Here is a 20,574-nt window from a genome sequence, read left to right as displayed (position 1 = left end):
CTTTATCACCGTCAGATCACCCCCAAAATATGAGACAACATAGAGGATCCAACCAGCTTTCTAATGCACTTGGTTTGGAGACAATCCAACGGTTAGATCTTCAGATACTCCCGATGCAAGAATGACAGAAAATGCATTTCCGAAAGAGAGTCATGCGCCGGGACCGCGGCCAACACCTATTTTCCCGCGGGTAGAGCCACCGCGACCGCGGAACTTGGTCGTTCACTTTCCAGACGACTTAATTAAAGCCCAGATCAATTCCTTTCGTTATTTTTGAAGCCCTAGGTGTCAAGGACCACCCCAGAAGCTATAAATACCCTCTTTAGGTCATTCTAAAGAGAGGAATCGAAAGGGAGACGAATAGAAACACATACTTAGAGAGAGAGAGAGATTTTGCGTGGAACCCTAGAGCCGCCGCCGTCGATCACAAAGAAGGAGCCGCCGCTGGAGAGCATCATCGCGCCTCCACCTGGAACTGTGTTCTTCGTTTCTCTTCCTTGTTCTCTTTAATTTCATGCACTTTCAATTTCGTTTATGATGCTTTGTTACAATATGTTTGAGTAGTTACCCAGTTGGGTTTAAAGGGATCTTTCAAAGGGAATTTCATGTGTCTTTGTTTATGAATCGATGGATTTATGATTTATAATCTTCTAGATGTTCTTCGTTTGCCTTTAATATTACTGCATGATTCTTTGCTGGCCACTTAGAAGCCGATCTGATATGATATGTTGCGAAAGCTTTCATTGATTGTCTGAACTAGGGTGAAACGAGAAATTATTCTATAGGAGTGGAAACCTACCTGTAGTTGAGTTGTGAATGTTGATGAGTCTTGTTCTGCTATTGCATCTTCTCCCTTCTAGGATCAGAGTGGAAACCTACTGATCAGGGTTGCGAGAGATAGTTGTTTAGTGCTGCGAAAGTAGGCTATTCATACTTCCGTGCCTCGAGTTCTAGAACATACGTAGTTGATTACCTTAAAATCGACATAGCTTAGTCCATGAACCCCTGCGAATTCCCCTTGAGCCCCAACATTTGTCTTTCATTGCTTACAACATTCAATTCTATTTGCTTTTCATTCACTTGTTTCCTTGTTTCCATTCTACTTTTATTCGCTTATTACTTGCTTTCATTCATAACCGATTTTTATTTGCTTGCACTTGCTTTCGTTTTTATTTGCTTTTACTTGTTTAGCTTTCTAGTTTAGATTTAGTGACAACCAAAACCCAAAACCAAAACCAAAACCCTCCTTAGTTCTAATCTGATTTAAGCATAGCCGTGAATTCGTACTGAAACAACTAAGTCTATGTGGATCGATACCCTAAGTACTACAGCGCACATCTGTGCACTTGCAGACATTTAAGGGTTATAAATTTAAAACCCGAAGCTTAGTAAAACGAAAACAACAACCCCGCTTTTGCTCGACATCAAGTTTTTGGCGCCGTTGCTGGGGACTTTGATTTATTTCGTTGCGAATCCCAGCTTAAATCCGTTAGAACACTTGTTTACTTTTACTTTTTCTTTTGAATTTTTCAGATTTCTCTGCGATGAGAGACCGGGAACATGTTCCCGGAACTCTTGGTGATCCACCATATCATGTGGATGGTGATCCAAGCGATGATGACCTGACTGATGATGAGTTTGAAGAACCAATTTATGATGACAATGAGCTAATCGGATCGACAAAACATGAAGATGATGATGAACTGATTGGAAGTTTCGATTCACTCGATAAAAATTCTTGGGAGATCGAAGAGCTATTCAACTAGCCTTACCAAAGGATGGCAAAACCGAAATTAATGTACCATATATCCATTTAGTTCAACAAAATCAATTCTATAATTATTCATTCGAAAACCCGAAAACCCGATTGACCATATGTGCAATCATTACAGCAAATGGGGATTACCACAGGTGTAGTCTTTTCCCATTTTCTTTGAGAGACAATGCCAGCAAATGGCTAAAATCTTTGCCACCTGCTTCACTAAAAACGTGGGCACCGTGTAGAACTGCTTTCCTAAATCGTTTTTATACTAGAAATCGTTCAAATCTCTTAAGAAACAAGATAAGAACTTATAAACAAAAAGAAGATGAAGATCTTTTAGATACTTGGGAAAGATTTAGGGAATGCCAAAGAGATTGTCCACACCATGGATATACCGACGAATACCTGCTGGGTATCTTCTATCGCGGTATAACTCCAGAGTTACGACACTCTTTCGATACAGCAAGTAATGGAGACTTCTCAACTAGATATGTAGAAGATGCTCACGTTTTCATTAAAAATTTCGCAAACAGCATCCGTAATCAAGCAACCTTTGATAATTGTGCATTTCCTGAGACGAAAGAAGTGATTTCGGAAGTTATGAAGTGTCTCCATCACATAATGAGTCATCTTGGATTGCAACAACCAAACAAGGTACACAATACATGTAACTTTGATGGTTGGGACAACCCAATGGATTCTTATGATCAAGGGATGGTTAACACTGCAGAAGTCTATCAAATTCAAGATTTTCCATTCGTTTCTGATCACCGCGGGTCCATTCATCCGGACCGCGGCAAACCAAGCTTTCACCGCGGTCGTGATGATGCTGATCGCAGCGAGCCTTCTGACCACGGGAAACCGTCTTCCGAGCTTGCCTGGAAATCACCTTCCGAATCAATCTTGGCTATTCAATCTAATCCTGTTTCATATCCTAGTTTTCCCTCTTCTGAAGCTGAAAAGCTAAACAAAAAGATTCTAGAGCTTGAAAAATCTAGGTCTCAAGAGATTAGTGATCTTAAATCTGAGCTAAAAACGATGCAAGAGGATTTCAATAAAAAAATTTCCACTCTCCTTAGCCTGATGATCAAAACTAATTCTAAAAACATAGAAAATTCTGAAGAGGAGCCAAGTGAAAAATCTTTCGAAAACTCAAGTGAAGCAGATCCCTCCGATCATGTGAAAGCTATCACACTTAGGAGTGGATTAGCTTACAAAGAGCCTGAATTTCCTAAAGATCCCGAAGATGAGGAAAAGGGTAAGGAAAAGGAGAAAGAAAGAGAAAGAATCACGATTGGAGACATTGAAAGAGAAGTGGTAGGAGAGAAGGATGGAGAAGAAGTAAGAGAAGATTCATCCCAGGAAATCCTTGGAGAAGACCCGATTCCACCTCCACCAACTCGTGTCTATAAACCTAAACCTCCATATCCTAGAGCCTTAAGAGCCCCTAAGAAAGAGAAAGAAAAAGCTAAGCTGAAAGAGCTAATCGATCAATTAAATGTGAAATTACCTTTCATAGAAGCTTGTGCTATGATTCCAGCTTTAAGAAAATACATGAAGGGTATTCTAACAAATTCTTTAACTCTTGAAGAAGGCGTTATGATGATAACCCATGAATGTAGTTCTATCCTGCAAAGCCGAATCCCTGAAAAGAAAACGATCCTGGAAGCTTTGTGCTTTCATGCACCATCAATGATGTAGCTTTTGAACGTGCTCTCTGTGATTTAGGATATAGAATAAACATGATGCCTCTTTCAGTAGCAAAACGTTTAGGACACCACACTTTCCAGACCACTAAAATTTCCTTAGTATTAGCTGATCGTTCCGTTAGACAACTTGTAGGTATCTTAATTGATGTTTCTGTAGAAATCGAAAAATGTTCCATACCCACCAATTTCGTAGTTCTAGAACTAGAAAGAGAACCTAAGGATCCACTTATTCTTGGACGACCATTCCTATCTACAGCCGGAGCCATAATCAATGTTCCTGAAGGAAAAATTAACCTTCATCTAGCCGATCTAGTTATGCAATTTGACATGAACAAAAGTTTTGATTAACCGACTTTGGATGGCAAAATTTGTTGGGTTGATGAGTTAGACGGAATTATTGAGGAAGTCTATGAAGATCTGCTTCTTGACGACCCTTTAAGTATCACGCTTTCACCCGCAAAAGATGAATGCAATTTCTTTGAAGAAATTTCAAGTGAGTACGCACGTATGCTTGATAAATCCGAAACTTATAGGAAACCTCTGAACTATCTAGATCTTAAGGACCAAAAAAACATTCCTACACCTCCTAAAGACACTGCTGCAGCAATTAATGATCCTTGGAGCGAGCTTAAAGCCCCTAAAGTCGAGCTTAAACCTCTTCCTGTCAGACTTAAGTACGCTTTCCTTGGACCAAATTCTACTTATCCTGTCAAAATAAACTCTGGTTTGACGGAAGAAGAAACCACAATGCTGTTGACTGAGCTGAGTAAGCATAGAAAAGCCTTAGGATATTCGCTTGATGACATACCTGGAATCTCTCCAGATCTTTGTATGCACACGATAAATCTAGAGGATAATGCTAAAAACTCAATCGAAAGTCAAAGGAGACTGAACCCTAATCTCATGGATGTTGTCAAGAAGGAGATTATGAAGCTTTTAGAAGCCGGAATAATCTTTCCTATCTCAGATAGCACTTGGGTTAGCCCAGTTCATGTTGTTCCGAAAAAAGGAGGAGTCACTGTCATTAAAAATGATAAAGATGAAATGATCGCTACAAGAACAGTAACTGGACATCGTATGTGCATCGATTACCGGAAACTGAATGCAGCAACTAGGAAAGATCATTTTCCACTTCCCTTCATAGATCAAATGCTAGAAAGGTTAGCTAATCACCCTTACTATTGCTTCCTTGATGGATACTCCGGATTTTTCCAAATTCCTATTCGCCCGGAGGATCAAGAAAAAACGACATTCACTTGTCCATATGGCACATTCGCTTACCGACGTATGCCTTTTGGATTGTGTAATGCACCTGCTACCTTCCAGCGGTGCATGATGTCGATCTTCACAGATTTTATTGAGGATTTCATGGAAGTATTCATGGACGATTTCTCTATCTATGGATCTTCTTTTGAAAAATGCTTAGGCAACCTTGGTAAAGTTCTGCAAAGATGTGAAGATAAGCACTTAGTATTAAATTGGGAAAAATGTCACTTCATGGTACGGGACGGAATCGTGCTTGGGCACAGAATTTATGGAAAAGGGATTGAAGTTGACAAAGCTAAAATCGAAGTCATGACCAGCCTACAACCTCCCACAAACTTAAAGGGCATTCATAGTTTCCTAGGACACGCAGGATTCTATAGGCGATTCATAAAAGATTTTTCTCAAATAGCTAGACCTCTTACGCGTTTGCTTTGCAAGGAAACAAACTTCGAGTTTGATGATGAGTGCTTAGCCGCGTTTCATAAGATCAAAGAAGCCCTTGTCTCCGCTCCAGTCGTGCAAGCACCTGATTGGGAACTGCCATTTGAAATCATGTGCGATGCAAGTGACTATGCAGTCGGAGCAGTGCTTGGCCAACGAAAAGATAAGAAACTGCACGTAATCTACTACGCAAGCAGAACTCTAGACGAAGCTCAATGCAATTATGCTACAACAGAAAAAGAACTTCTAGCTGTCGTATTTTCATTTGAGAAATTTCGTTCTTATCTCGTAGGATCTAAGGTTATAGTTCATACTGATCATGCTGCAATCAAGTATTTAATGTCTAAGAGAGACGCTAAACCTCGGTTGATAAGATGGATCCTCCTACTGCAAGGATTCGATATCGAAATTCGAGATCGGAAAGGAGCAGATAATGGAGTTGCAGACCATCTTTCACGAATTCGAGTTGAAGAAAGATTGCCTTTAAATGACAGTTTGCCAGAAGAAAACATCTATGCAATAGATACAACCCCCACCAATGCCAATACCACACCACCATGTCAACTCATGCGAAGATCAGATGCTTTCAACACCCCATGGTTTAGGCACATAGCAAATTACCTAGCAGCTGATGTAGAACCACCACAATTCTTTGGTTATAGGAAGAAAAAGTTTATGAAAGACATAAGACATTATTTTTGGGATGAACCTTATCTCTACAAGAGATGTGCTGATGGGTTATTCCGAAGATGCGTGGCTGAAGAAGAGATGGAAGGAATTTTATTCGGATGCCATAGCTCGTCTTACGCAGGACATTTCGCAACCTTCAAAACCGCTTCAAAAATCTTACAAGCTGGTTTTTGGTGGCCTACTTTGTTCAAATATACTCAAGCTTATATATTGCGATGCGATAAATGCCAAAGGATGGGCAACATAAGCAAAAGGAATGAGATGCCTCAAAATTTTATTCTCGAAGTCGAAATTTTCGATGTCTGGGGAATAGATTTTATGGGACCATTTCCTACTTCTTTTGGAAACCAATACATCTTAGTAGCAGTAGACTACGTCTCTAAGTGGGTTGAAGCAGTCGCTAGCCCCACCAATGATGCGAAAGTTGTCATGAAGCTGTTTAAGTCTGTTATATTCCCGCGTTTTGGAGTTCCTAGAATTGTGATAAGCGACGGAGGATCGCACTTCATCAATCAAGAATCTTTTAGAAAGAATGGAGTTACGCATAAAGTTGCCTCTCCATACCATCCCCAAACTAGCGGTCAAGTAGAAATCTCAAACAGAGAAATCAAGTCGATTTTGCAGAAAACAACCGCAGTTCATCGCAAAGATTGGTCTACCAAGCTTGACGATGCATTATGGGCATACCGAACAACATTCAAGACACCATTAGGAAAAACATTATTCAACATAGTTTACGGAAAAGCATGTCACCTTCCAGTAGAGCTCGAGTATAAGGCGCAATGGGCTATCAAGGAGATGAACATGAACCTGAAAACAGCTGGAGAAAGAAGACTACTTCAACTTCACGAGTTAGAAGAAATCCAACACAATGCTTACGAAAACTCGAAGATCTACAAGGAGAAGACTAAATCATATCATGATAGGAAGATTATTCATAGAACTTTTGCTCCTAACGATAAAGTTCTTCTTTTCAATTCTCGTCTTAAGCTTTTTCCAGGAAAATTACGTTCAAGATGGTCAGGACCCTTCACAATAAAGGAAGTCAAGCCATATGGAGCCATCGTCTTATGGGACAAAACCGGAAACTCATTCACAGTGAATGGACAACGTGTAAAGCCATATATGGCTGAAGAAAGAGAAGACAAAAAAGAAGTGATGTTTTTGATTGATACATCATCGGCCAATGATGAGATCAAGGAGTGTCACGACCCCGGTTAAGTCTGATCGAGCAACAATGTCAAGCTAATGACTTGAAACAAGCGCTTAGTGGAAGGCAACCCACTTGGTATTTTATTTATTTCCCTTTGACCTTTATTTTCTATTTCCATTGCTTTGTTTCTGTTTCATTTAATTTCAGGTTTTCAATAAGGAAGAACAAAAAAAAAGACGAGCATCACTCTCTAGCACGATAAGTACTCTTAAACATTTCAACTTTTCTATCTTCTTTACCATTCTTTCCAAGATTTATCACACTGAGGACAGTGTGAAATAAGTCTGGGGGGAGGATGTTCATCCGTTACTAATGAAATTTGAATTGTTTTGAGTTTGTTTTGGACACATAAAATTTTTCAAAACGTTTTTCAAAATTTTTCATAAAATTTCTTCAAAAATCGTTTTCAAAAATGTTTTTTTTTCAAAAAGTTTTCAAACCAGGAACACAATAAACAATACTATGATGAATTAGACCAGTGTGCTACTACGCTATTTCCTCGTTTTTTGCTCTTTTTGTGATTTAGGCCTAGATTAGGCGGTAACTAGAATACTCGTATTACGAAATCCACCAGAGAACTTCTATTCATGGAGATTCTTTCTGACAGGATATACTAGCTCATTTTATCTGGACTTAATTTTAACTTAATTTTCTCATTAAAGCGTTAAATCAGGGAAACGAATCATACGTTCAGGACTCCTTTATCCATTTTACCACTCTTTGTTGATCCTGAATGGCTAGTTCATCTTTAGCTAGTTCCCCACCAAACCTAAACTCTTTCAAACCACATGCACTCTTGTTTTTCATTGTCCTATATGCAGATATGTGCAAAAACGTCGGAAAGAGGATCAACGCGGTTTTCAGTCACTAAAGACGGAGACCTGCGATTTTATTGGAATGATTCAACAAAAGGAGAAAACTCAGCTTGCCTTGTAAAAACTTCAAAATCTTGGTACAATTTCGTCCCTTAAACTCTCTCTATAAAAGGTTATTTTCCCTTTCAAAAAAAAAAAAAAAATTCGAAAAAAAAGAAAAGAAAAAAGAAATAAAAATGAAGGGAAGTGAAATAAAAACCGTAGAGAGTTTTGGAGGATTGAATTCTAACCTTGAGGCAAGCTTGATCTGATTTTATGGAGTTTTGGAGACTATCTTTATGATTCCCAGAAAATATCTAAGTCTGGGAGACCATCTGTTTACAATAAAGGAGGAAGCTTAAGCAACAACAATTGGCAAATGAGAGGTGACTGAAAATCTGCAGTCATCAACAGGTCTTTCTCTCTCTTGCGGTTTTGCATAATATCTTGCATCCTCCATATTCTTCAGGTAACACAAAACACTTAAGCTCCACCATTTAAATAGCTTTGAATGTCAAACACCGTCTACCCTGAATAATGTCTTTAATGAGAACTCACAATATACTTAATGAATGTAGTTGACTGGAAGTTGGATTTAAGTGTGTAGATTTTTGTATGACGGATTAACAGACTAGTTTGCTTGTATTTTGGTGAGAATTTTCTAGACTACATCCAAATAAATTTTTCACGATAAGTTATGGTTTAGAAGGACGGTCACTGAGATAATGTTTAGTTCCTGCGATTTTCATAAAATTCCTTCCCTGACTTAAGTTTGTTTGAGGACAAACAAAAAGGTAAGTCTGGGGGAGTTGATAACACCATATTTTGACCACTTTTATGGATCATAATTATGTCTTATGCAGGTGTTTTAACTCTGTTTTCAATGGTTTTTAAAGTGTTTTCAATGTTTTAGAGTTTCAAAAGACTTTACAGGAAACTGGGCAAAAGATATGCAATTTGGAACAAATACGCAATTTTGGATAAATGCAGACCGTCAGAAGTATGATAAGCGATGAAGACTTTCTCACCGTCTGATCACCCCCAAACTTTGAGAAAACATAGAGGATCCAACCAGCATTCTAATGCACTTGGTTTGGAGACAATCCAACGGTTAGATCTTCAGATACTCCCGATGCAAGAATGACAGAAAATGCAGTTCCGGAAGAGAGCCATGTGTCGGGACCGTGGCCAACACTTATTTTCCCGCAGGTAGAGCCACCGCGACCGTGGAACTTGGTCATTCACTTTCCAGACGACATAATTAAAGCCCAGATCCGTTCCTTTCGTTATTTTTGAAGCCCTAAGTGTCCATGACCCCCCCCCCCAGAAGCTATAAATACCCTCTTTAGGTCATTCTAAAGAGAGGAATCGAAAGGGAGACGAATAGAAACACATACTTAGAGAGAGAGAGAGAGAGTTCGTGTGGAACCCTAGAGGCCGCCGCCGTCGATCCCGACGAAGGAGCCGCCGCTGGAGAGCATCATCGCGCCTCCACCTGCAACTCTGTTCTTCGTTTCTCTTCCTTGTTCTCTTTAATTTCCTGCACTTTCAATTTCATTTATGATGCTTTGTTACAATATGTTTGAGTAGTTACCCAGTTTGGTTTAAAGGGATCTTTCAAAGGGAATTTCATGTGTCTTTGTTTATGAATCGATGGATTTAGGATTTATAATCTTCTAGATGTTTTTCGTTTGCCTTTAATCTTACTGCGTGATTCTTTGCTAGCCACTTAGAAGCCGATCTGATATGATATGTTGCGAAAGCTTTCATTGATTGTCTGAACTAGGGTGAAACGAACAATTATTCTATAGGAGTGGAAACCTACTTGTAGTTGAGTTGTGAAAGTTGATGAGTCTTGTTCTGCTATTGCATCTTCTCCCTTCCAGGATCAGAGTGGAAACCTACTGATCAGGGTTGCGAGAGATAGTTGTTTAGTGCTGCGAAATTAGGCTATTCATACTTCCGTGCCTCGAGTTCTAGAACATACGAGTTGATTACCTTTATCACTTATTTAAAATCGACATAGCTTAGTCCATGAACCCCTGCGAATTCCCCTTGAGCCCCAACGTTTGTCTTTCATTGCTTACAACCTTCAATTCTATTTGCTTTTCATTCGCTTGTTTCCTTGTTTCCATTCTAGTTTTAGTCGCGTATTACTTGCTTTCATTCATAACCGATTTTTATTTGCTTGCACTTGCTTTCGTTTTTATTTGCTTTTACTTGTTTAGCTTTCTAGTTTAGATTTAGTTACAACCAAAACCCAAAACCAAAACCAAAACCCTCCTTAGTTCTAATCTGATTTAAGCATAGCCGTGAATTCGTACTGAAACAACTAAGTCTCTGTGGATCGATACCCTAAGTACTACAGCGCACATCTGTGCACTTGCAGACATTTAGGGGTTATAAATTTAAAACCTGAAGCTTAGTAAAACGAAAACAACAACCCCGCTTTTGCTCGACATCAGGGTTCAGTCTCCTTTGAATTTCGATTGAATTTTTAGCATTATCCTCTAGATCAATCTTGTGCATACAAAGATCTGGAGAAATTCCAGGTATGTCATCAAGTGAATATTCTAAGGCTTTTCTATGCTTTCTCAGCTCAGAAAACAGCATTGTGGTTTCTTGTTCTGTCAAACCAGAGTTTATAATGACAGGATAAGTAGAATTTGGTCCAAGGAAACCGTACTTAAGTCCGATGGGAAGAGGTTTAAGCTCGACTTTAGGGGCTTTAAACTCGCTACAAGGATCATTAATTGCTGCAGCAGTGTCTTTAGGAGGTGTAGGAATGTTTGTTGGGTCATTAAGATCTAGATAGTTTAGAGGTTTCCTATAAGTTTCGGACTTATCAAGCATACGCCTGCACTCACTTGAAATTTCTTCAAGGAAATTGCGTTTGTCTTTTGTGGGTGAAAGCGTGACACTTAAAGGGTCGTAGAGAAGTAGATCTTCATAGACTTCCTCAATAATTCTGTCTAACTCATCAATCCAACAAATTTTGCCATCCAAAGTCGGTTTATCTAAACTTTTGTTCATGTCAAATTGCATAACTAGACCGGCTAGATGAATGTCAATTTTTCCTTCCGGGACATTGATTATGGCTCCAGCTGTAATAAGAATGGTCTTCCAAGAATAAGGGAATCCTTAGGTTTCCTTTCTAGCTCTAGAACTACGAAATCGGTTGGAATGGAACATTTTTTGATTTCGACTAGAACATCAATTAAGATACCTACAGGTTGTCTAACAGAACGATCAGCTAATACTAAAGAAATTTAGTAGGCTGGAAAGTATGGTGTCCTAAACGTTTGCAACAGAAAGAGGCATCATGTTTATGCTAGATCCTAAATCACAAAGAGCACGCTCAAAAGCTACATCATTTATGGTGCAGAAAAGTACAAAGCTTCCAGGATCGTTTTTCTTTTCAGGGAGTCGGCTTTGCAGGATAGAACTACATTTATGGGTTATCATCATAACGCCTTCTTCAAGAGTTAAAGAATTTGTTAGAATACCCTTCATGTATTTTCTTAAAGCAGGAATCATAGCACAAGCTTCTACGAAAGGTAATCTCACATTTAATTGATCGATTAGCCCTTTCAGCTTAGCTTTTTCTTTTTCCTTCTTCGGGGCTCTTAAAGCTCTAGGATATCATGGTTTAGTTTATAGACACGAGTTGGTGGAGGTGGAATCGCATCTTCTCCGAGGGTTTCTCGGGGTACATCTTCTCTTGCTTCTTCTCTATCCTTCTCTCCTACCACTTCTTTTTCAACATCTTCAATCGTGATTCTTTCTCTTTCTTTTTCCTTTTCCTTACCCTTTTCCTCATCTTCGGGATCTTTAGGAAATTCAGGCTCTTTGCAAGCTAATCCAATCCTAAGTGTGATAGCTTTTACATGATCGGAGGGATCTGCTTCGCTTGAGTTTTCGACAGAATTTTCACTTGGCTCCTCCTCTATGTTTCTAGAATTCGTTTTGATCATCAGACTAAGGAGGGTGGAAAATTTTTCATTGAAATCTTCTTGCATCGTTTTTACAGATCTAAGATCACTAATTTCTTCAGACCTAGATTTTTCAAGCTCTAGAATTCTTTTGTTTAGATTTTCAGCTTCATAAGAGGGAAAACTAGGATAGGTATTGGAATTAGCTTGAATAGCCCAGATAGGTTCAAAAGGTGGTTTCCAGAAAAGTTCGGAAGACGGTTTCCCGCGGTCAGGTTGAACACGACCGCGGTGAAGTGAGTCCGTGGTCAGAAACAGCACGACCGCGGTGAAAGCTTGCTTGGCCGCGGTCCGAATGAATGGACCCGCGGTGATCAGAAACGAAGCGAAAATCTTGGAATTATAGACTTCTACAGTGTTCATCATCTCTTGATCATAAGAATCCATTGGGTTGTCCCAACCATCAACGTTAAACGTATTGTGTGCCTTGTTTGGTTGTTGCAATCCAAGTTGACTCATTATGTGATGGAGACACTTCATGACTTCTGAAATTTCTTCTTTCTTCTCAGGAAGTGCAGAATTGCCAAAGGTTGCTTGATTACGGATGCTGTTTGCGAAATTGTTGATGAAAACACGAGCATCTTCTACAGATCTAGTTGAAAAGTCTCCATTACTTGCTGTGTCGAAAGAGTGTCGTAACTCTGGAGTTATACCGCGATAGAAAATACCCATCAGGTATTCGTCGGTATATCCGTGATGTGGACAATCTCTTTGGTATTCCCTGAATCTTTCCCAAGTATCTAAAAGATCTTCATCTTCTTTTTGTTTAAAAGATCTTATCTTGTTCCTTAAGATATTGGAACAATTTCTAGTGTAAAAACGATTTAGGAAAGTTGTTCTACATGCTGCCCACGTTTTTAGTGAAGCAGGTTCTAATGATTTTTGCCATTTTCTGGCATTTTCTCTCAAAGAAAATGGGAAAAGACTACACTTGTGGTAATCCCCATTTGCTGTAATGGTTGCACATAATTCTTCGAACGTCTCGATATGGTCCGTTTGGATGAATAACCATGGAATTGATTTTGTTGAACTAAGTGGATATAGGGTACCTTAATTTCGGTTTTGCCATCCTCTAGTAAGACTGGTTGAATAGCTCTTCGATCTCCCATGAACTTTTCGAGTGAATCAAAACTTTCAATTAGCTCTTCATCATCTTCATGTTTTTCCTATCTGATTAGCTCATTGTCATCATAGATCGGTTCTTCAAACTCACCATCAGTCAGGTCATCGTCATTTGGATCACCATCCACACGATATGGTGGATCACTGAGAGTTTCGGGAACGTGTTCCCGGTCTCCCATTGTAGAGAAACCTGAAAAAATCAAAAGAAAAAGTAAAAGTAAACAAATGTTCTAATGGATTTAAGCTGGGATTCGCAATGTAACAAATCAAAGTTCCCGGCAACGGCGCCAAAAACTTGATAAGATTGTAAACGGGGTTGGTCGGTATTTTACTAAGCTTCAGGTTTTTAATTTATAACCCCTAAATGTCTGTAAGTGCACAGATGTGCGCTGTAGTACTTAGGGTATCGATCCACAGAGACTTAGTTGTTTCAGTACGAATTCACGGCAATGCTTAAATCAGACTAGAACTAAACAATTTGGTTTTTGGTTTTCGGTTTTGGTTGTCACGAAATCTAAACTAGAAAGCAAAGCAAGTAAAAGCAGTTGAAAAACGAAAGCAAGTAAAGCAAGTAAAAAGCGATTAAACAAAGGTGAATGGAAGCAAGGAAATTCGAAGGTTGTAAGCAATGTAAAACAAACGTTGGGGCTCAAGGGATTTCGCAAGGATTCATGGACTAGGCTATGTCGATTTTAAACAAATGATAAAAGAAATCAACTACGCATGTTCTAGAACTTGAGGCACGGAAGTATGAATAGCCTACTTTCGCAGTACTAAACAACTATCTCTCGCAACCCTGATCAGTAAGTTTCCACTCTGATCCTGGAAGGGAGAAGATACAAAAGCAGAACAAGTCTCATAAACATTCACAACTCAACTATAGGTAGGTTTCCACTCCTATCGAAGAATTGCTCGTTTCACCATAGTTCAGACAATCAATGAAAACTTTCGCAACATATCATATCAGATCAGCTTCTAAGTGGCCAGCAAAGAATCATGCAGTAAGATTAAAGACAAACGAAGAACATCTAGAAGATTAATAATCCTAAATCTATCGATTCATAAGCAAAGACACACAAAATTCTCTTTGAAAAAATCTCTTTAAACCCAACTGGGTAACTACTCAAACATATTGTAAACAATCATCACTGAGTATTGAAAGTTGCAGGAAATTCAAGAAAAGAGAGAAGAAAAACGAAGAACAGAGTTGCACGTGGAGGCGCGATGATGCTCTCCAGCGGCGGCTCCTTCTTTGGGATTGACGGCTTCTCTAGGGTTCTTCTAAAATTGAGGCACAAAAATGAACACACCCTTTAGATGACCTAAAGGGGGTATTTATAGTTTTTGGAGTTGTCCTAGACACTTAGGGCTTCAAAAATAATGAAAGGAATTGATTGGGGATTTAATTAAGTCGTCTGGTAAGTGAACGTTGTCTGGCCGCGGTCGTGATGGTCCTACCCGTGGGGAAATAGGTGTTGGCCGCGGTCCTGGCTCGTGGCTCTCTTCCGGAACTACATTTTCTGTCATTCTTGCATCGGAAGTATCTGAAGATCTAACCGTTGGATTGTCTCCAAACCAAGTGCATTAGAAAGCCGGTTGGATCATATATGTTGTCTCAAATTTTGGGGGTGATCAGACAGTGTGAAAGTCTTCATCGCTTGTCATACCTCTGACGGTCTGTATTTATCCAAAATTGCTCATTTGTTCCAAATTGCATATCTTTTGCCCAAGTTTCTTGAAAAGTCTTTTGAAACTCTAAAACATTGAAAACACTTTAAAAACCATTGAAAAAAGAGTTAAAACACCTGCATAAGACATAATTATGATCCACAAAAGTGGTCAAAATACGGTGTTATCAGTATCATACTTGCTCTAGTGAGAATTTCCTATGCTAGGTAGTGGTAGATGTATTTCGATGTTATGCTTTAGAATTATGGTCTTTGAGATTTTGAGTTCCCTATTATTTCTGTTTAAAGCTTTTTCCAATCTTGGATCATGTTTAAGGACAAACAAAGGTTTAAGCATGGGAGAGTTGATAACACCGTATTTGTACACATTTTCACTATTGATTTCTTATGCTTTTTCAAAGGTTTTAATTAGTTTTAAGTGTTTTCATTAACAGTTTTCCTATATTTGTAGTTTCAAGACTCTTTTCAGGATACTTAGGGAAAAACATTGCAAAATGGAGAAAAACCACATTTTCAGCTTAGAGTCAGACCGTCAGAAGTTGAGTCTAAAATTAAGACCTTCTCACTGTCTGATTCATCTCAAATTGGAGACATTCAAGAGGATCCAGCTGACTTTCCATAGCACTTTACTTGAGGACAATCCAACGGTTCAATCAAAAGGTACATGAAGATCAAGATGTTCCATCGACCAGCCCGAACTTCAGTTGACCCACATCAAACAGCCTTCTGGTCGTGCCCCACACTTCTCACTCGCTGTGGACCATCACTCCACCAGTCCTAGAGGACTCTCACCCACAGTGCACCATATCTCGGCTCCAAAGGCCCAAAATCAAGCACATTTCGCAATATCTCTTTAGAAAAGCCCTAAGGACAACCTAGAAGACTTGAGGACCTATAAATGTATTTCTTAGCAGCCCTATTTCGGGTTTGTGCTCATGTATTGAGTTTTTGAGCCACCAAAATTATATTTCTTTGGTTTAGGTTAGGGAGATAGGGATTTTTTCCTTGAACCCTAGTTTTATCTTTTATCTATATATTTTTCAGTTTATGCATCTTCTTTTATGCTTTTCTTTTTTTTGCATCATGTTAGAGTAGTATAGTATTGGGTTTAAGGATTCATCAAAAGAGATCTATATGTTTGATTAGGATTGCTAGTTTTTTCAGTCATTTTCTAGATCTCATCTCTTATAGGTTGTACCTAATGCATGAGATTAGAGTCATGAACTAATCTCTGAGCCTAGGATTCATCAGATCCACGACAGTAATGTATCAGATCACCGTACATAGCTTCAGAAGAACATAATTACTGTAGGAGTCGAAAGCTACCTACAGAGAATATATGAGCAAGAATGAATGTTGTTTAGTTAATGCATGATCTTACTTGTGGAAGGAGACAAAAACTCTTGTCGCGTTTAAGTTATTAGTTGGTTAGGGTGACGACAGTTGGCTAGCCATATCAGTGTCTATTCTAGGTCGATGCAGATACTTAGAAATAGATAAAGACATACTACCTATAAGCTAATTGGAAAATACTTAGGTATCGATTAGGACATTCGGGAGGAGTCTGCGTCGATCCCCAATGAGTTTAGAACCCAAGTTTGAAACGAACATCCCTTAGATATCCCTAGCAGCCCAGCTTCTGTTTCATTTTTAAGCTCATATCGATTCGGTTCTAGGATTTTCTTTAGTTTTTATTTTGTCTTTTCTTTTTCCATGAAACCAAAAACCTTGTAAAAACCCCCCGAGTTTATGAATTTGCTTACTTATCCCAGCTTAAAGTTTTTGCACATTAGACAACCTCTCTGTGGATCAACACCCTAAGTACTGCATTGCACAATTGTGCACTTGCACGATACTAGGGTATTTATAAATTTAAAACTTCATCTATGATCCTCTAACCCTAGCAGCATCAATGAATTATGTTTAGGTAATGCATGATCTCTCTCGCAGCCAGAGTCAAAAGCTACTGGTCGAGTTTGAGTGATTAGATGGTTAGGATGATGACAGTTGTCTAATCAAACTTGTGTCTATTCTAGTTCCAGAATCATAGAAAATCCTTCTCTAATTTCCTAATGTTATATATCATGAACCCTAGAGAAAATTCTTAATTCCCAACTCTTTTTAATCTATTGCTTTAGAATCTTTTTATTTTAATTTTAAATTCTTGCTCAGTTAATTTAGAATTTTGGTGACACACAACCCCTTTTAATTTGATTAGGTTTAGACTTGTCTTCAGTGTCAATTAGAAATCTTCGACACACAAATCCCTGTGGAATTCAATCCCTAAGTACTACTATGTTTGCTATGCACTTGCTGCTTGTTTAGTGTGAAACTTGTAGTTGCCCACTGCATCCACATCAAGTTTTTGGCGCCGTTGCTGGGAATTTTCTGTTTGATTATTTCTTAATCTAATTCCGCTCTAGACCACAAGATTTTCGAGTTTTTTATGATGTTCTTCTGACTTCTCTTTTTATCTTTGCTTTTTTTGCTCTCAGGTACATTAACACTATGAGAACTACCACCAATATTGTACCACCTTTAGATGAGACTGACAAACACGAAAAAGAGCTCCAAAGACTTAAAAGAATGCTCAAGATGGTTGATCCAAACACCCATTGGAAAGATCATTTAAACCGTCATCAAATTTATCACATTGGAGATGATGATCGTGAATCTGATTACGAGGAGGACCGAGAGGCTGCTTATAGAGTAGATGACCAGCCACTGCTCGATAAAGAGGGAAATCAAATCCCTAGACGTGCTGCTCAAAACCCAGAAGACCCAAAGAGACAAGTCCAAGCTGATCATGAAAAGTAAGAAATGATGAGACTGTCATTCCCCCAAATGGAAGACACGCTGACCAACCTATACAACTTGCCAACCCTACGAGAAGACAGGCCTGCAATATGCTTATTGCTGACTTTGATGCACCTCACCAACACTTTCAAAACAGATCTGCTATTCAAGTTCCTCCACCAACAAGGGGTGATTTCAAGATTAAACCTCAAATTGTCACTTCGGTGAAGCAAAAGCAGTTCCATGGAGTCTCTACAGAACATCCTATAGATCACATAGGTCTTTTTGAAGAAATCTGCAGCATGGTGAGAACCAATCCAGGTTCTGCAGAATATGTGAAATATAAGCTTTTTCCTTTCTCTTTGAGTGATAAAGCTTTTAGATGGTTGAAATCTATGTCATCTACCTATTACTTCATGGGAAAAATGCAAGTCTGCCTTTCTGAACCAGTTCTATACCAAGTCGAGATCAAATCAGTTGAAAAACAAGATCCAAGTTTCCAACAAGGCCCCATAGAGTCTTTATTTGAGGCATGGGAGCAATTTAATGAATATGAGAGAGAGACTGACCTCATCATGGTTTCTCTGGAGCCAATCTGCTAAGCACCTTCTACAGAGGACTTCAGCAAAAGTATCAACTATCTCTTTACACTGCCAGCAATAGAGATTTCGGTTCAAAAACTGTAACACAAGAAAGAGCACTCATTGAGAATCTTGCTGTATCCAACAGCAACAACAACCCTGAAAATGATAGATCTAAGAAAACTAACATTAGTCATGAGTCAAAGGAGATTGCTGTGCTAAAAAGCATGGTAAGTCAACTTCTTAAGTCTCAAAATAGACATATACATGCTTTTGCTGCTGTAGGTACTGAAGATGATGGAGGCTATGAGGGTGATCAAAATGCCGCTTATACTCAACAAGAATAAGTTAATTTCGTGGGAGCACAAAGTTCTTACAAAAGTCGCTTCAACAATGGCTTCAACAACAACTTTAGAAATGCCAACTTCAACAATCTCTCATACCGAAATCAAGAAGCAGAGAACTCTCAGAACCAGCCGTCTCCGCAGCTGCAAAGAAAATTTCCAAACAAGTTCCAAAATGGGAACTATGGAGGAGGAAAATTTCAACAAAGACCACCCCTCAATACTCAACCTAAGCAGACCAATACACAGAGGCTACCACCTCTCAACTAGCCAGTCAGATGATGAGGATTGAGCAGAAACTTGAACAACTTTCTCAACGCACCGAAAAATCATCTAGAGAGAGGAATATAAAGATTGATTGTATATACAATGACTTAAATGGAAAGTTTGAATCTCTTTCACCTCATGTCAAGAAATTGGAACTACAAGTAGGCAAAACTGCAGACTCAATGAAGAGAAAGGCAGGAGCTTTGCCAGGAAAAGTAGTAGACAATGCAAAGAAATTCTGCAATGCTATCTCAACAGTACCTGAAGAAGAAACCAAAGCAGAATTTAAGGAGAAATTGATTTTTGTGCCACTCTTTGAAGACATAAAAGCCTGATAGATATGGTTTTTAGGTCTCAGGGCTATCAATCCCCTTGTCAAAGTAGTACTAAGAGGTGTCAATCCAGACTTGTCAACGAGACACTAGTCTATGTTGTTTGTTTGTTTAAGTCAAGATAAAAAGGTGAAGATTTTTCTAAGCTAAATAACAACGATTAAGCATGTAAGTAGGGTAAATGATGAGAATCAAACAAAGCAAAGATGCAGATGATAACTAAGCGATTCAGATGATGATAATATGTAATAAAGCAAGAGACTTTAGACGAGATACTTGACTCGGGTGCTTCCAAGTTCAACTAGCGGGTTAATGAATCAAAACATCAAGCGGTTTCATTTAACTTTGAACTCAAGGCATGTTAATCTTCTCATGAAAGTATTAAGCATCTAAATTGATCCTCCTTCATACCAAAAATGTCTTTTGAGAAGCATCGAACCAATCAGCAATAAGAATCAGTTCAAAAATGTCATTTAAGAGAACAAACTATCACTCTCGTGATGAAAGGCGCTTAAACCCTTAACCGAGTGGTTCAGACATTTCTACAAACACTTTTGATGCGAGATATGTCTCAGATCTGAACCTCAAGTGATGTGCTTGGATCCAGCCTAAAGATCTCGTCGGTTAAAGAATGAAACATGCAAGACTAGACACCTAAACCCACTAATCTACCTTGAAAGCACCCTAATCTACCCATCTAAAGCCGCTTAAACGACTACTCACTAATCATAACGAGCTCACTAAATCCTTTGCAAGACGTGTAGCTGGTCATGATGAGGAGTTTAATGTTAGATGATAAAAGAATTAAATAAAGAACAAGATTTCTTATGCAACAACAAGATATCGGATTCAAATCACCAAGTTTCACCAAAAAGGCAAGTTCTTAAAGCCAAAAACAGATAAGAGATAAGATCATTAGGTTTTTAGTCTCAAAATGTATATATAGCAAAGGTAAAGTGTCGCGGGTCAGCCCGGAACAAACCGGGTACTGAACCGCGATCTTGGGTTGATGGGTGAGTGCCACGGTGTGTCGGAGAGTGAAGCCAAGGTCTTCATGCCGAGGAGTGCACGTGAGTCCAGATCCAAATGAAGATCTCGTGAAGAACACGTCAAGAACATGCATGAACCCTAGTCTTTGATCCATCTTCACGTGTGTATTCTTGGGCAGCTTTGTTCTTGATTCTGGGTTTGTGACAATGGACCTCGGCATGAGATGCCGAGGCGCTTGGTAGTCGAGGGGTTTGATCGAACAGGGTCCGGCATGCACGCCGAGGTCATTGCACCGAGGTGCACGTTCAACACTTAGTCGGTTCCAACTTCATTTCTTACGTGTGCATGCCTTGATTCCAACGTGCCGAGGTGTCAGCACGAGGCCTAGTTCAGAATACTCCCAAAATATGAGCCTTGACTTGGCCGATGTCGAGGTTATGATGCCGAGCCCTGAGAAAACACTTAGCGTGTATCGCAACATATTTGGGCTCGTATTGACCATGTCATCTTTCGGAAACAGTAACTTT

The 20,574-nt window shown here is 39.1% G+C and overlaps 2 non-coding genes across 2 annotated transcripts; one reads left to right on the top strand and one right to left on the bottom strand.

Moving 5' to 3' along the window:
* Positions 1-2,046: 2,046 nt before the first annotated feature.
* LOC112082426 lies at positions 2,047-2,154 on the bottom strand. The gene has a single exon (XR_002897096.1). It is a non-coding gene; the product is annotated as a small nucleolar RNA R71 (small nucleolar RNA).
* A 10,461-nt stretch (positions 2,155-12,615) lies between these two features.
* Positions 12,616-12,723, top strand: LOC112082382. Its single transcript, XR_002897048.1, has one exon. It is a non-coding gene; the product is annotated as a small nucleolar RNA R71 (small nucleolar RNA).
* The last annotated feature ends 7,851 nt before the right edge of the window (positions 12,724-20,574 follow it).

Source organism: Eutrema salsugineum, unplaced genomic scaffold (genome assembly GCF_000478725.1).
Source record: "Eutrema salsugineum unplaced genomic scaffold, Eutsalg1_0 scaffold_8, whole genome shotgun sequence".
Lineage (NCBI taxonomy): Eukaryota > Viridiplantae > Streptophyta > Magnoliopsida > Brassicales > Brassicaceae > Eutrema > Eutrema salsugineum.
The sequence above is the reverse complement of the archived record's forward strand: the minus strand, read 5'-3'. Positions and strand labels throughout refer to the sequence as shown.